Source organism: Xiphophorus hellerii, chromosome 16, assembly GCF_003331165.1.
Source record: "Xiphophorus hellerii strain 12219 chromosome 16, Xiphophorus_hellerii-4.1, whole genome shotgun sequence".
Taxonomy (NCBI): Eukaryota; Metazoa; Chordata; class Actinopteri; order Cyprinodontiformes; family Poeciliidae; genus Xiphophorus; species Xiphophorus hellerii.
The window spans coordinates 11,978,374-11,992,434 of NC_045687.1; the positions used below are offsets into that span (position 1 = coordinate 11,978,374).

Below are 14,061 nucleotides of genomic sequence, written 5' to 3' on the forward strand. Positions count from 1 at the left end.
ACTATTTAGGTCAAATTTGAATTCTAGCTTAATTTTGTAACAAAAGCGCTCTAGATCACGTAAATTGAGTTACTCTGAATTTCCACTCAAACAAGCTAAACCTGAGCATCCCAGCAAATTAGGAACCTCCATTCTTAACCTTTTGGCATCCCATAAACTAAGATAATTACATGTTTTTCGTCTGTCAGTTCTGCAGCACTGGTGTATCCCCTTCTCTGTATGTTTGTGGGAGGAACTGGGCAGTGGGGATTGCATGCAGGGCGTCTGAGCAGATTTGCTGGACTTTCTCACCCACAAACACACTGCGGCTGAAAGAGGACGGCATGTTAATGAGTGTGTGCTAGGTTGTGTTTTGAGACTGGAAAGAGATTTACGAAGTGATTGGAATCAGCTCTGAAAAGGTCATGCTGAACAAGTTCATGAGACTAAGTGAATGCAGTTTCGTCTTCAATCCAGGTGACTCAAAGCCGGTAGCTTCTCTACACACTGGTACCACTCAAACCACTTATCCCTCCTCCATGACATCATTAGTTTCCGAATCCAGTGACGCCACACTGACATTTGGTCTCTTTGATTAATTGGTTCCTACAGGGCTCTAGGAGTATTTCCGACCGAAACCAGAAAAGAACACACTTCTTCAGCACTGATTTGTTAGATCTAAACACTCCTTTAGCCTAGAGAAAACCACAATCCAGGATGATCTAACATGAAATAAAAAGCATAACTCAATATAGCTGAGTTTTCTTGAACTCGGTCACAACTTTAAATAGGATTGGGCGTATCTGTCAAAGTACCTTGACAACAAACATCCAACAAAACACATCGACATAACGCATGGATCACAGCACAAACCTAAATGCATGCCTCTGTGCACATGTCCTTCATGCGTTAACAAGGATTGCAAATATTCCCATGTAAGATGAAAACTCTCCAACAGTGGAAAAAGGTAGAATGAGGAAAACATGTAATCCAGCTAATCCTGCAAGGATTAGGACCAGGCGAATATCAGCAATAATAAACAAATGACTAACATTCTCGGCCTGTGTGGTTTCAAGCCCCAGGGCTCCAGCTAGAACCCAGCAGGGTCTGGATCCAATCCCCGCTGTTTATCAGTGCACGTAGAAGTGGCCACTTGTGAAACCTCTGAGATAAACGCTTGGGGGACAAACAGAAAATGGCTAACAGAGGAGCCTAACCAAATCACTCCTCTGAGTTGAGGTTGCAGATCAGACCTCAAACACCACAGCCTGATATTCTGGCTATGTTCTTACCACTCTATTTTTCACAGCGACACAGTTTTCTATTACACATTTTTCTATGGCCTGATGGTTTGATATAACCTTCAACATGTTTTAGTGACAAAATACTCTAATCTGTCAGGCAACACTTGGACTGAATTAATTTACCATTACAAAAAGCAAAACTTTGCAAGTAAACAAACAAAGGAAGTTGACATAGTAAAAATCAGTTTGTTCCAAAAAGGAGTGCACCCACATTACAAGGCTTTCAACACTTTCAATAGATTTTCATTTATTCTAAATACATGTCTAATTTATATACTGACACAACTCAATCGTTTAGCATTATTTTCATCTGGATTGATTGGGAGATCAAACACTGAATAAATTAGAATTTGAATTGTGTGATTACTAAAGCCACAGATACTAAAGTTTGCACTTTCACAATCTTTTTTGATGCAACCATTTTAGCTTAAAGATATGCTTTGATTCATTAACAGAGGCAAACATATTTTTTTTAATTTTTTGCTGTATTCAAAACTACTCCCTTAATCAATGAACCTGCAGCAATTGAAATGGGCAGGTAAGATCTTGAAGAAAACCACAGAGTGGTATGATAAACAGTAATGACTTGTACTTGTATAGCAATCTGAGGAAGTCAGACGAAGGTGAGGTTGCCATGCAGCAGCGCCACCAGGCCCTCTGACTACCACCGGTACACAAGGTGGGTGAAGTGTCTTGCCCAAGCACACAATAACACAAGTGGACGGAGCGGGAGTCGACCCAGCAACCCACTGATTGAGTTATGCGCTGGTACCACGGTTGCCAGTATCGTCCAGCCAGCCATATTGACCTGAAATAGTCAGATCGTTGTATCTCTTAATCCACAGCATCAATATGACACAATTTTGGACAAAGGTCAAGTTATTTTCATTTGGCAAATTGACAGGAACATTTTTAACACATTTCTTTCCCTGTCTTATCAGAGGCAAGTTACACACTGGATAGGTCACCTGTCCATCACAGGACAAAAGACCATGGATGCACACAATCACATCTAAGGGCAATGTAATGTCTAAAGACTCTATTATTGCATCTTTAGGACAGTGGCACAATGCTAGAGTACTTTGATAGAGCTCCAGCAAGGGAAAAAAAGGGTTTTGATTTTTTTTTTAAGAAAAAAAAAACCTTGAAATAAAGTCAGGGACCCTCTTGCTGGATGGCAGAGTTTCTATAAATTTCACCATCATGCAACTTAATAAAAAAAAAACAAAGTTCTTTTAAGACTTCTGTCTGAATGAAAACATGAAACAGCAAACCTGTTTTGTTTATTGACAAAATATTGATTGCTGGTCACCATGGAGTTATTGCAGAAGAATGTTAGATGGGTAACATAATGGATCATAAATGCCCTGAAGGAGTAACAGGGTTGCTTAATTGCTCTGTGTTGTAAAACTACAGATCAAAGTCAAAGGAGTGAAAACAGGTTGTATTTTTTATATTCTAAAACTGCTTCCACTGGTAATGCAGACACAATAGCTTTGTTTTATTTGACATCTGAGAAAGTGTTTTTACTCAAACTAGGTGAATTCAGGTGCTCTAATATCGAAAGCATTAAAATCAGTCTTTTGCACTTTCAGATTTATTTTCAGATTCAATGTGGAAAAAGTGAATAATTTGTAACATCTTGCTTTCTCTGCCTGCCTCCACCACAACACCTTACCTGCTGTGCCCAGTGACTTACAAAGTCTGAAGGACTTTTCTGTCCCAAAGCAATTCCCTGGCTGGCACAAAAGCCATCTGGGGTGCGTCTGAGAGCTTAAGCAACAGAATAACTCTTTCAAGCAGAACTCTGCATGGTACTGACTGCAGGGCGCTGAGGTTGCCACTACCTAGACTCCAACTGTATCTCCTCCTCCCCTTTCACCCCTTTAATCCTGACCTACATGACTGACTCCAACTGAAAGCTCCACACGCCAGAGGTGGGAACCAAAAGCACTGTCAGATGTATATAAAAAGGCCACCTGCTCATCAAATTAAATTGCATCCACAATTGTGAATAAAGAGAAAGAGAAAGAAGGGGGGAAATGAGAAAAATAAAAGGAAAGACAAGTCACTCGCCTCCCTTTGTGATCTTGGCAGACAAAAGAACAAATTGTATGTCTGTGTCATGATTCTACAGCTCAAAATTGGCATAGGAACCCACTTAGAACTGCTCGCATGTGTAGATGTTGATATAGGTTCCCACCTGAGAGCGGAAGAGGTGCACGGACTCACCTTTCAGCCTTTCATCTTGGTTTCTTTTGTATTCCATGACACTTGTACATGCTGTCTCTTTCCACTATTGAGCAGAATTGACTGTTATTATTCCAAACAGCATTATCTTTATTAATGCCACAGGTCTCAGGACTGTGCACTTGCCGGGAGCTGGGTCTAGATGGAGCACAGACCAGTCTGGCTAGATAAAAGCTCAGCGTAGAGTGATGTATGCAAGCCAGACAGCTCCGACAGGCCTTCATCCTTGCTCTTCAAGCTCAGAGAGAGGCAGAGGACCTACAAAGACAAAGATATGACTTTAATCTTTAGATCAGGTGGAAACATTTGTTCTGAGAGTAGCATTATAGAAGCCTATCAAAGCCACTGGCAGTCGGAACAAACACATTTTATCATAAGCAAACATATTTCGTTGAAATTGAGAAAAAACAAAACAAAAACAAACTTCTGAAAGTCTAACATAAACTATGTTATGTTTTGAAAAAAATGATTCATATATTTCTATTATGGCTGGTATTAGCTTGAATGAGGCTCTTTCCCAAAGGCTGTCATGCATGACAAGTTATTTTAAAGGTGGTGTGGAGAGCTGACGTGTGGCCAGGGTTGGGCAGGGCAGCGGCCGGGGGTCTTAGCTTAATGCCTCAAGCCCCTCGCTCCAGTGAGGCACACAGAATCAGCTCCTGGCCAGAGTCCGGACACTGATTTATGGGACTGGGTGATTATGATCAAACCAGCCGTGAGGACCACCCAGATGGTGGCACAGGATGACAAACACACACCAAAAAAAAAAAAAAAAGAAGAAAAAAAAAACACACACCCATAAACCCATACATTTTTCTTAACTTTAATGGTCATAGAAATTATCATCATCTAAAAACAGCAACTAAAACGCCAAGATATACCAACTATTGAAGATCAAATCAAAATTTACAAGTGCTTTGTGTAATTAATCTGAAACAATTAGAATAAGAGAAAGAAATGCTGAGACTTCCTCATTCCTAACAAGTGAAGTTTACTCATCGGAGCTTATCTGTTTCTGCAGAATTAACTTTTTTAGAAAGCTATTTCTGCTAAAGCATTTCTTACATTTTTTGTCTGTTGTCTGTATAATTCTGTTCTTAAAGTGTTGTGACGTTTGACCTATGCTCCTTCTACACTCCAAGATTTCCAGATTAAGATACAAATTTTAATTTTATTTACCCAAAAAGTTTGTTCGTGTTTGGAAATCATTTCAATATCTCTCAAAAGATAATAAAAATACTAAATTTTCTGTGATGTTCTTATATCTACATGGTCTTTAAAGATAATCGGTAAGAAGTCAGAAATATTCTGGTCATTCCAGAGTTATTACTTTTTACTTTCTTTCTTACTTTCAAAGATCAGAACAGCAGCTTTCAAAGCAGAGAGAAAGCGAAGGAAAACATTTATCCTAAATTAACGACACTCAACTCACTCGCTCGACATTTTCTGTCATAAAACAGATCTTCTAGTTCACAGCCAGTTTGAAAGCCAGTTTTCTCTATAAGTCACATTTCCTGTCAAGAGCATGTGCAAATATGCTAAGCCAAAGAGGAAAAACCAAGAAAAGCAAATATTTCCCGCTTGCTGGGGCACAACGCGACCAAACCTCGAGGCACCAGTTGGATGAGCTGAACAATAACAGTCAATGACAAATCGGACGTGGTGCATTCCTTGAGCAAACACTGATCTCATAAATGGAGACAGGTAGACAAACACTCACCTGCCCTGAGCAAATAAGACACGCACACTAACACATGCATACTTTGAGAGTAGTCAATAGGTTTATGTAACTATGATAACATTTATTTCAGTGAAAATGTTTTTATAGTTAAAAAGGTGTTTGTTTTTTTTGCAAATTACAGTAACACTGTGCAAACCTGATGTTGGAAATAAAATCTTACTTTCTCATTAGTTTAAGGATTGAATTCAACCCTATCTGTAGTCAGAGGGAGCTGCATCGTCAATGCTTTGCATTTATGTGAACACCCTTTGCTGCCTTTTGATTGGGCACTCCAACAGAGAAGATGAAGAGAAGAGGAAGTTGTGGTGGCAATGAGAAGCAATGGGGATGACTGGTAGCGATCACATGAAGGAAAAAAAAACAAACTACTTGGTTTCTATGGAGATGAGTAAACAGTGGTTGAGAGAGAGCAAAAAATGGGGAGTGGGATGTAGAGGGAGGGAGGCAATGACTGACCTGCAGTAGTTAACAATTCATCCCTGTATCCGGATCTCGAATGATTGGGCAAACATGGAGTGCTACAGAGGCTAATGGGCCCCAAAGGGCTGAGAGAGGGGCATCACCCCATGGGTGACACAGTGACAGGCTCCCACTGTTTGGTGTGAGTAAGGAAAAGAGACTGCCAGGAAGGGAGAAGGGAAATGCAGGGGGGGAGGTGAGGGCATGATGGGTGATGGGAGAGTAGCTAAGCAAACAGGATCATGGCTGACTACAGTACAATCATCAAACAGCAAGGATGGCTGAAGCCTTGGAAAATAGAGTACAAGCATGAGTTGTGTAAAGATCCCATTCTGAGGATACCGGCAATCTTTAAAGTGTACCACAGCAAACATCAACCAATAAATTCTGTTCCAGGTCCTCGTGTTAAGTTAAAAAGGTAAGAACATTTGGATACCAGTTGTGCCAACAGAGGAAATAAAAATTTTACAGGCCTTAATCACAGTAACAGTATATGTTTCTGGCACATATCCACTTTATTACGGAACATTTTGCCCATCTGGGTGAGCCACTAAGGGAACACACATCACCTTTACAGGGATAGTTTGGATTTTTTTAAGTGAAATTCTATAAAGTTATAGGCAAACGTTCCCTTACCCCTAGTAAAAAGATAAAGATGTCATTCTCAGAGCAGTGAAAAAAACAGTTAGTAATATGAGGGTCCCTAGTTTTAGTTGATTTAGTTAACTAAAACCACACAAACTGAAAATTCTTACGTCTGCTTATGTCTGGTATGCTTTTTACCTGATTTGAACACTATACTTCACATTCAAGAGACACAGTTGTTAAGTGTATTATGGTTTTCTCAGCAGAAAAATGTCAGGTAACTATGGTAATCATGAGATCAGATGCGATTTGTCAGTCTGCTCTGAGGTTCAAGAGTGGACTAACCTTCTGAAACATTGGAGACAGTGTTGGCTTAGGAACATGTTCATTGGCTGAGAAAACAACCAAATGTTGCAAATACTTTTAATTTCGTTGTTTGAAATTGTTTAGTTGTTTCAAATTGTAGCTCATGTAGAAGGAGCTAAAACAGACAGTCTATCAGTGTTCCACCACTATGGAATCTCTTCATTTTTTTAGTAACTGCGAAATGACGTTTCAGCTCAAACTAATGGAACTATTTCACTAAAGCAGTATGATACTCGTGAGATTATTTTAGATCTGCTTTGCTGTTATAAACAGGTAAGAGAATATAAGTATTTTTGTCCAACTTTGCAGGTATATTCCATTGCCATATCTTTTATATCTTCACTTTACTGAGCTAGGTTACTCTAGGAGGAACAGAGTCAAAGCCTGTAATAGTCAAAGTTTGAACTATTTTATTAATCCCTGGGTGAAATTGAATAATATTGGGTACAAATGAAAAAAGGGATTCAAAGCCTGCAGGATCCGTTTCCAAAACACTGACCACTGAACAGCAGTGTGTAGTGCCGTCCATGACAAATCAGTGAGAGAAAAACCAGATGAGAGACGGATGGATCACATCATCCTAAAATAAAAAAACACATAAGACTTCAATACTCTTCTCATACTGGGCCAGACTTTACGTAGTGTTGTAATTGTTCTTGGTCAGGAGTTGTTCTCTTTTTGTACCTTCATGCACTGTCATAGCTGGGTTAACTCACAAGAGTGGCAACTCTCATGTTATCTAATTGCCTGGCTAAGTCTGAAGGGTTGAAATGCCACCATTACAACAGTGCACTGCCATACAAAGGGTGTGTAAGCAATGAGGACCTTTTACTGGTTCTTCTCTTCCACCCACGTCAGAGCTGAGGGCTGAAGCATGCTGTTCCTTTACTTTGAATAAGGCTACTCTTAATTATGATCTACGCAAAACATTTTAAGACAGAAAACAGGACAACTACTGTGCATCTGTCAGAGAGAGGGAGAGAAGAAAGGAACAAAAATAAGGAGGGAGAGTGGGATTATGATAATAATAGCAGATGTGAACTTGTGAAGAGTCATTTCTCGAAAGGTGTGTCATTCAGTAACTTTGGAACAAACTTCTGGCAGTGGCTGAACTCTATATTTAGCATATTTACTAAAATAAAAAGTGAGTTCAATCTGGCATTGAAAGTTTCTCCTCCCTGTTTATGACCTCAACGGTGGTGCTACCGTCACTAATGACGAAATAAGAACCATATAAAGCAAGAAAAAAAAGGCCTCCTCAAATAGTCAGTACATAAGGAAACAGTCCAAAATAAAGACTCCTATAAATGATCCTGTTGTGGAAAGCCAGGGCATGAGTAAAGTTGTTTACTGTGTTCTATATTTAGAACTGAATTTTGTTTTACAAAACGAAAACATTTGGAAGATGACCAATTTGACCATCTGAGTTAAGTTTATTCTCAAATGTTACAATGCCTTAGTATTCATGCTTCTGTAAATGTTCACATTTTGTTGTTGAAAAGTTTAAATCGGAGTTAGTTTCTAAAACAATAACCAAGGCTCTGAATATCGCACAAGGCACTGTTCAATTGAGCAAGGAGAGCAAAGGACCTGACAGAGGTACTAAGATCCACAGCTTCAGAATCTGTCAATTTGGCAACACGTACTTTGGATCTTCACAAATCCAATCTTTATAGTACAGTGCAAGAAAAAAGTTAAGGTTGAAAGAAAAACCTAAATTTTACACAAGTAGGTGGAAAGCTTTGACATTCAGAAGGTGTCCCAAGCAACTGAGATTTCCTCAAAACCCCCAAAGAAATTCATTGTATATGGGGGTTCAATTGGAAAACAAAAGTGTCTAAAGGTTCAAAGGATATGACTACTGTAAGCATGTACAGCAGGAGGATGAGGAAAATGCTCCTGGAATCAAGGTAATGACTAATTGTAACAAAGGTCCCAGATAAGCTCAAAAGCAAGCGGGAGTCAGGCCTGTAACTAAAACACAATCATAAACACAAGCGATGTTAGGGATTACACCCTGCAATTCGCCGCAGGAGATCACAGACGGCACAGGTGTAGCCATCTCCGCAGATGCATTCTTCTCTGTGAACATTGTGCCAGCATAGGTCTGAATGACACTTCATCATCTGCTCTTGCTGGCTGTGTGAAACTTGTGTAAACATCTTTGTGCCTGTGTGTGACTTGGGACACGCACAAACACACACACAAACAGGAAACAGTGGGATTACAACGGCTAATGATGTGTCAAAAATGCCTCGCACAACACAACGCCACACATTCATGGGCAGAGTGGAGCTTCTTTTCTTGGATAAATCTCGCTGGAACTGACATTTATTTTGACTTGTTTTGCTTGGATTTAAGATATAACTGAATAAACTTTAATAGTAACCTTTGCTTTATTCAGGATCAGGTACATATTCAGATGTTTAATATATTGGTTTTAGAAAGCAAAAGAGAGCAGACATTTGAAGGAGAACTGCAGGAGTGATAAGCTGTTTTCTCAGTAAACAGCACCCTCTAGAGCGACATGTTACTTTCAGTTCTGCAACTCTCTCTGGCTTTTGCGCTCAGTTTCTCTATAACCTCGAAAAACTTACTCCTAATAAGAAGATTCAATGCAAATAATTTTTCACATTCTGAAAAAGAAAAAAAATCACAGTGGATGTTTTTTGTATTTTCTCAATGGGAGGCACTAAGTAAGCAGGTTATCTCGTTTTCTGGCCTCCCTATGAGCCCACATTGCAAAGCTCAGGCTTAACCACTCGTTTTTCCCAATGCGAGCTGATAATGAGGCAGGCTGTTATTAAGATGTTTGCTTTAATCGCGCGGAGGGTTATTAGGTGCAGTTTACAGTACACGGGAGAGAGTTAGGCAGGCCACGCGTGACAGAAAAAAAAGCTGAGCAGGCTGATGATAAGCCAGCTACCCATTGCTGTTGAAACCGGGCTCAAAAATACGAGCGCACTGCCGTGCACCAAGCCCAGCATGACAGGGTGTTTACCCCCTCGATCTCTTTGCTTTCACTTCCATCTCGGTTTCTCTGTTTGCCCCAAATCATGTTACACAACCACAAAGGAATGCCTTGTATATCAGGGAGGAAAAGAAAAAAAAAGGGACAGTAAAGACAGGATTACAGCAGGGTCTATAAAAGCAGTAGATGTTTTTTTGTTGTTGTTGTTGTTGTTTTATGTTTGAATAAAAGACGAAGAAAAAAACATGCACAGAGTTTGACAGTATTGTTCAAGCCCAGACGCATGCACACCTAACTTCTTTCCATAAACCAAATAAGCCAGAAAAGTGCAGCATTCTGCATGCAGCCCGGGAGAGCTGCATGTTTCCTTTATATTTTCGGTGCCATTTAATAAAAAGAGCCTCTACAAAATTTCATTGCAGTTTGGAAGAATAAGGGGAGCACTTGAGAATCCATCATTTTAAATGCATTCAAGTTTTCCCACAAATTTCCCACCAGCTTTTCCAAGCATTTGACCCATGCACACAAGGGCACAACTTTTAATAAAGTCTGGAGCCAAAACACTGCACTCATATGTTACTTAAAAATGACATGCAGCACCCACCCTTAATGTTTATAAGAGCTGCGGTTCGCTAAGAAAACATTGCTTTTGCCACACATCAAGACAATAAAAACACATTCATTAAGGTGAATTAAAAAATTCCACGCTGAATGGTTTTGGGCTGTTAACACTGGTTCAGTATTTGTGTCAATAAAGCAAAAAAATACTATGTGCATTAATTATGTCAGCACAGCTAATTCTAGATAAAAGTTGACAATTTTCCCACCGGCGTGGACAGAGCAGTGTAAAGGTGTGTGCATGTTTGTCTATTTGTGTGTATCAAGTTAGTAGAAGGTCAGATTGGTGAAGTATTAGAGCGGTGTTTGCTCTCCCAAATGTACACTCGAGGACTGGCCTGTTCGAGAGTTTGAACAGTGACGTGAGAAACCCGTAAAAAACAGGACGTAGCACCGCTCTGTTTGCTTAAGAACACCCAAAGAATGGGCCAGCATTACAAAACCAATCTCTCAGCTAGCATTCCTCCTGTCTGTCAAACCTTGTACCCGTTCAACAAGATGTGACACAGAACGGAAAAAAAGTAGTTGAGGGGAGAGCTCCTTCAAGTTTAGGTGACTTTTCATTTGTCAATAGAAGGTCAGCCCTGTGGCCGTCTCTGACAATCAACAGAGAGAGGCAAGTATCTACCGTTTTTTTTTTACAGTCACATTATCAAGTTTGACTACACCTTCACTTTGGTATATCTGAAGCTGGGATGATTATGAGATAAGGTAGCATCACAGAAGAGGTCGTCGTAACTTATTAATCACCAAAAATCTAAAGAGATACTTTCAAGCCGTTAAAACTAGGCCAATGTCTTCCAAAAATGTAATGTTCATAAACCCCCCCCCAAAAAAAACTACAAGAAAAAGAAATATATAATATAAAACTTTGACAGTTTATTTTTGGTTGACCCCGAATCATTCTGTTTCTCATGCAGTCAACCAGGGTACAAATGCACAAGAAACCTAAGACTAAAAGTAGCTCCTAGTGACATCATTGTGAGAAAAAATATTAAAATATCTGCAAGTACAAAGTAGGACTTTTAATAGGCCCAAGAGTGTCTTAAGCAGGGATAATGGCAGAAAGAGAAAGGAGAAATACTGATTAAGTTCTATTAACTTAATCAGTAAAAGCTACCAGGCCATATTCTATATTTTCAATAATGTTTGCTTTTTTTGGGGGGTGTTTTGGTTTTTTTAGTCCACTCTCCTTACCAGGTGGTAATGCTCCATGAAGTTGTTTACCGATCGGCATTAGAGCTGAAGTATAAGAAGAATAAATCACACCCTGTAGAAGACAGCATCACACAGAGCAACAGGGACGCACTGAGATTTCACTGAGATAGAAATTTCTGTTGACTCCTGGCTTAATTACTGTTATCAATAAACATGCATATATACTGACAATTATATTTGTAAAGATCATCCTAGTCTTAATTTTGTTTAGAACAATTATGAGTATTACTTGTTTTTAGATGATCAGACAGTTGTTTACTTGATGGTTCCTCATTTAAACCAGGATTTAAGTTCAGTTTAGATTATGATGATCTTTTGAGAAATCATAAAGGTTCAATAGTCTGTGGTGGCATCTATTATGTTATACATGGGTAAGCTGTAGCTACAATAGCTATTTTAGAAAATTATTTGTTTAATTTAGCAAGACAGGGTAAGGTTTTACACGCATTTCTACCTGCCGTCCAGATGTACAAAACATTTGGTGCATTTATAGAAAGAAAAACACAAAAACAAAAGAGGAAACTGCACTTGAAACTATATTTCAAGATGAAAACTCAAAAACCTTGAACTATTGACCATCATTTAGAATTTCGGTATCACAAAGGTAAATGATCCCCTTAGTTAGAATGCTAGAAACCTTTGACTTACTTCAAAATACAAACCAGGAAAGTTTTACTTCTGAAAACAATATGATGTTCTAATTTTAATTATTGTTAAGTTGCACTAGACGTTTATGGCAATAATTTTTAATAAAAAATATTGTATCCTGTCTTTATTGTCCCACTTCAACAAGCAAGTCATTTTCTATGATCTACAAATAGCACACTGTAGGAAAATACGGATAAATTGCCACAATAAACAATATCCACAGGACAGGAGGTTGCTAAGAGCTATTTTGATTTAGTCAGAGGTCCGAATACCTTACATTTCATAACCAGCAACAAGAATCAAACACAAACTCAACTGAAAAAGTCTTGAGAAAATAAACACATTTAATTATGTAAGATTTAATAAATGTTTTAATCACATATCAAAAATATTTATCTCCATAGGAAATTAACTAATATGTCACAGTTCAAACATGTGAGAAGTGATTTGCTTACAAACACAAAACAGACATAGAAAGGAAATGTGTGGCTGTGAAGGAACAAATGGCAAAAGGCCAAATTTTAATAATTCTCACAAACTGTTTAAATGGTTTGGAGTCCACTGAATTACTGTGATATCAAAGGGAATTTGTTTAAGAAATAATGATCAAAATTGATTAGTGATCAGAATCAAGAATTAAAATTCAAATAATTCATTGTTAGTGATCATCACTTGCAGACTTAGGTACCCATCTTCATGTTAGCTAATTAATTCATCACCTGCAAACTGTTTCTTTCATTATTAAAATAAAATTTTACATCAGTCAAGTTTAATTTCTTATAGAAGGCAAAAGGTCAAGCTTTTTTTTTTTTTAATAAGAAAATTTAAATATGATCACACAGAGACATATCAAAACAGTTTGGCTAATGCATATATATACCAACTTGGACAGAGAAGCAAAGAGAGGCACCATGCAATTTTGGACCATTCCCCTTCCCTTGGTGCAATCATCCTTGTTTCGGAGGGAGCTACTGGGAAAACTGGGTGTGATTTGTATGTGTGTTTTTGAAGAGGGGAGCTCATAAACAGCCATGAAAGGGGCCCCTCTATTCAGCTCGCAAGCCGAGATGCGCTTCACTGCACCAGCCTTTTGTTTTCCCCTGCTCAAAAAAAAATAAAAACCTAAGCACAGAAAAAAAGAGGGGTTGATTCTCTGGATCTGAGCAGGTTCAAATGATGCCATTAGATTGGTGCCTGCTTTGAGTAAAAAAAAAAAAAAAAAGCCTCCAGTAGAGCTTGAAGTGATTTAAAAGATGCAGGAGAGAGCTTCCCACAAATCCTGTTTGAGAATAATTCAAGAGGAGAATGGGGAAGCAAGATGCCAAGCTAGTGATCACTTTATAGTATGCAAAACTGCTCTCAACTCCGAGAGTGCAGTGGATGTTAAAACAAAAGATGAGGAGCATTCCTTTATCACGTGATGAAGGGCAATGTGCTGTGATGGTACGTGGGGTCAGGAAGCTCACCAAACTTCCCACGCTGCACACTGCCCTTCATAGGGCCACAATTAATGCCTGCTACACTTCATCATGGACAGGGGAATTTTGTTTATTTCCATAGCAAACACCTCAATGCCTACACTGGGACAAGCTATCCCAAAAATACTTCCTCATCAGCATGACAGGGCTAAAACATCAGTTAGACTGAAGGAAAAATCGGGCTCAGAAATTCAAACTTGTAGAATACAGATGATTTTCTCATTTATCCATGCGAGTCACATAACAAAAACACATATAACCAAAACGGCCAAAAGTTCTGCAAGTGTTACAAACAAGGAAGAAGGATCTAATTTGACACTAAAAACACCACCAGCCAATGGAATCAGCCTGTGGTTGCTGTTTGATTGCTATCAAACAGGTGTTAGTGTTTGACTGTGTAAATCAACAGTCTATGCCAAAAAAGCCACCTGTGAACTCTTGATG

At 38.9% G+C, this 14,061-nt stretch overlaps 1 long non-coding RNA gene across 3 annotated transcripts in view; it reads right to left on the minus strand.

Moving 5' to 3' along the window:
- LOC116735571 (uncharacterized) overlaps positions 1-14,061 on the minus strand; it is a 59,187-nt gene that overhangs the window by 11,168 nt on the left and 33,958 nt on the right. For all 3 annotated transcript variants that reach the window (XR_004342400.1, XR_004342399.1, XR_004342401.1), the window contains one exon: positions 3,516-3,791. This is a non-coding gene — a long non-coding RNA (uncharacterized LOC116735571). The remainder of the gene's footprint in view (positions 1-3,515; positions 3,792-14,061) is intronic.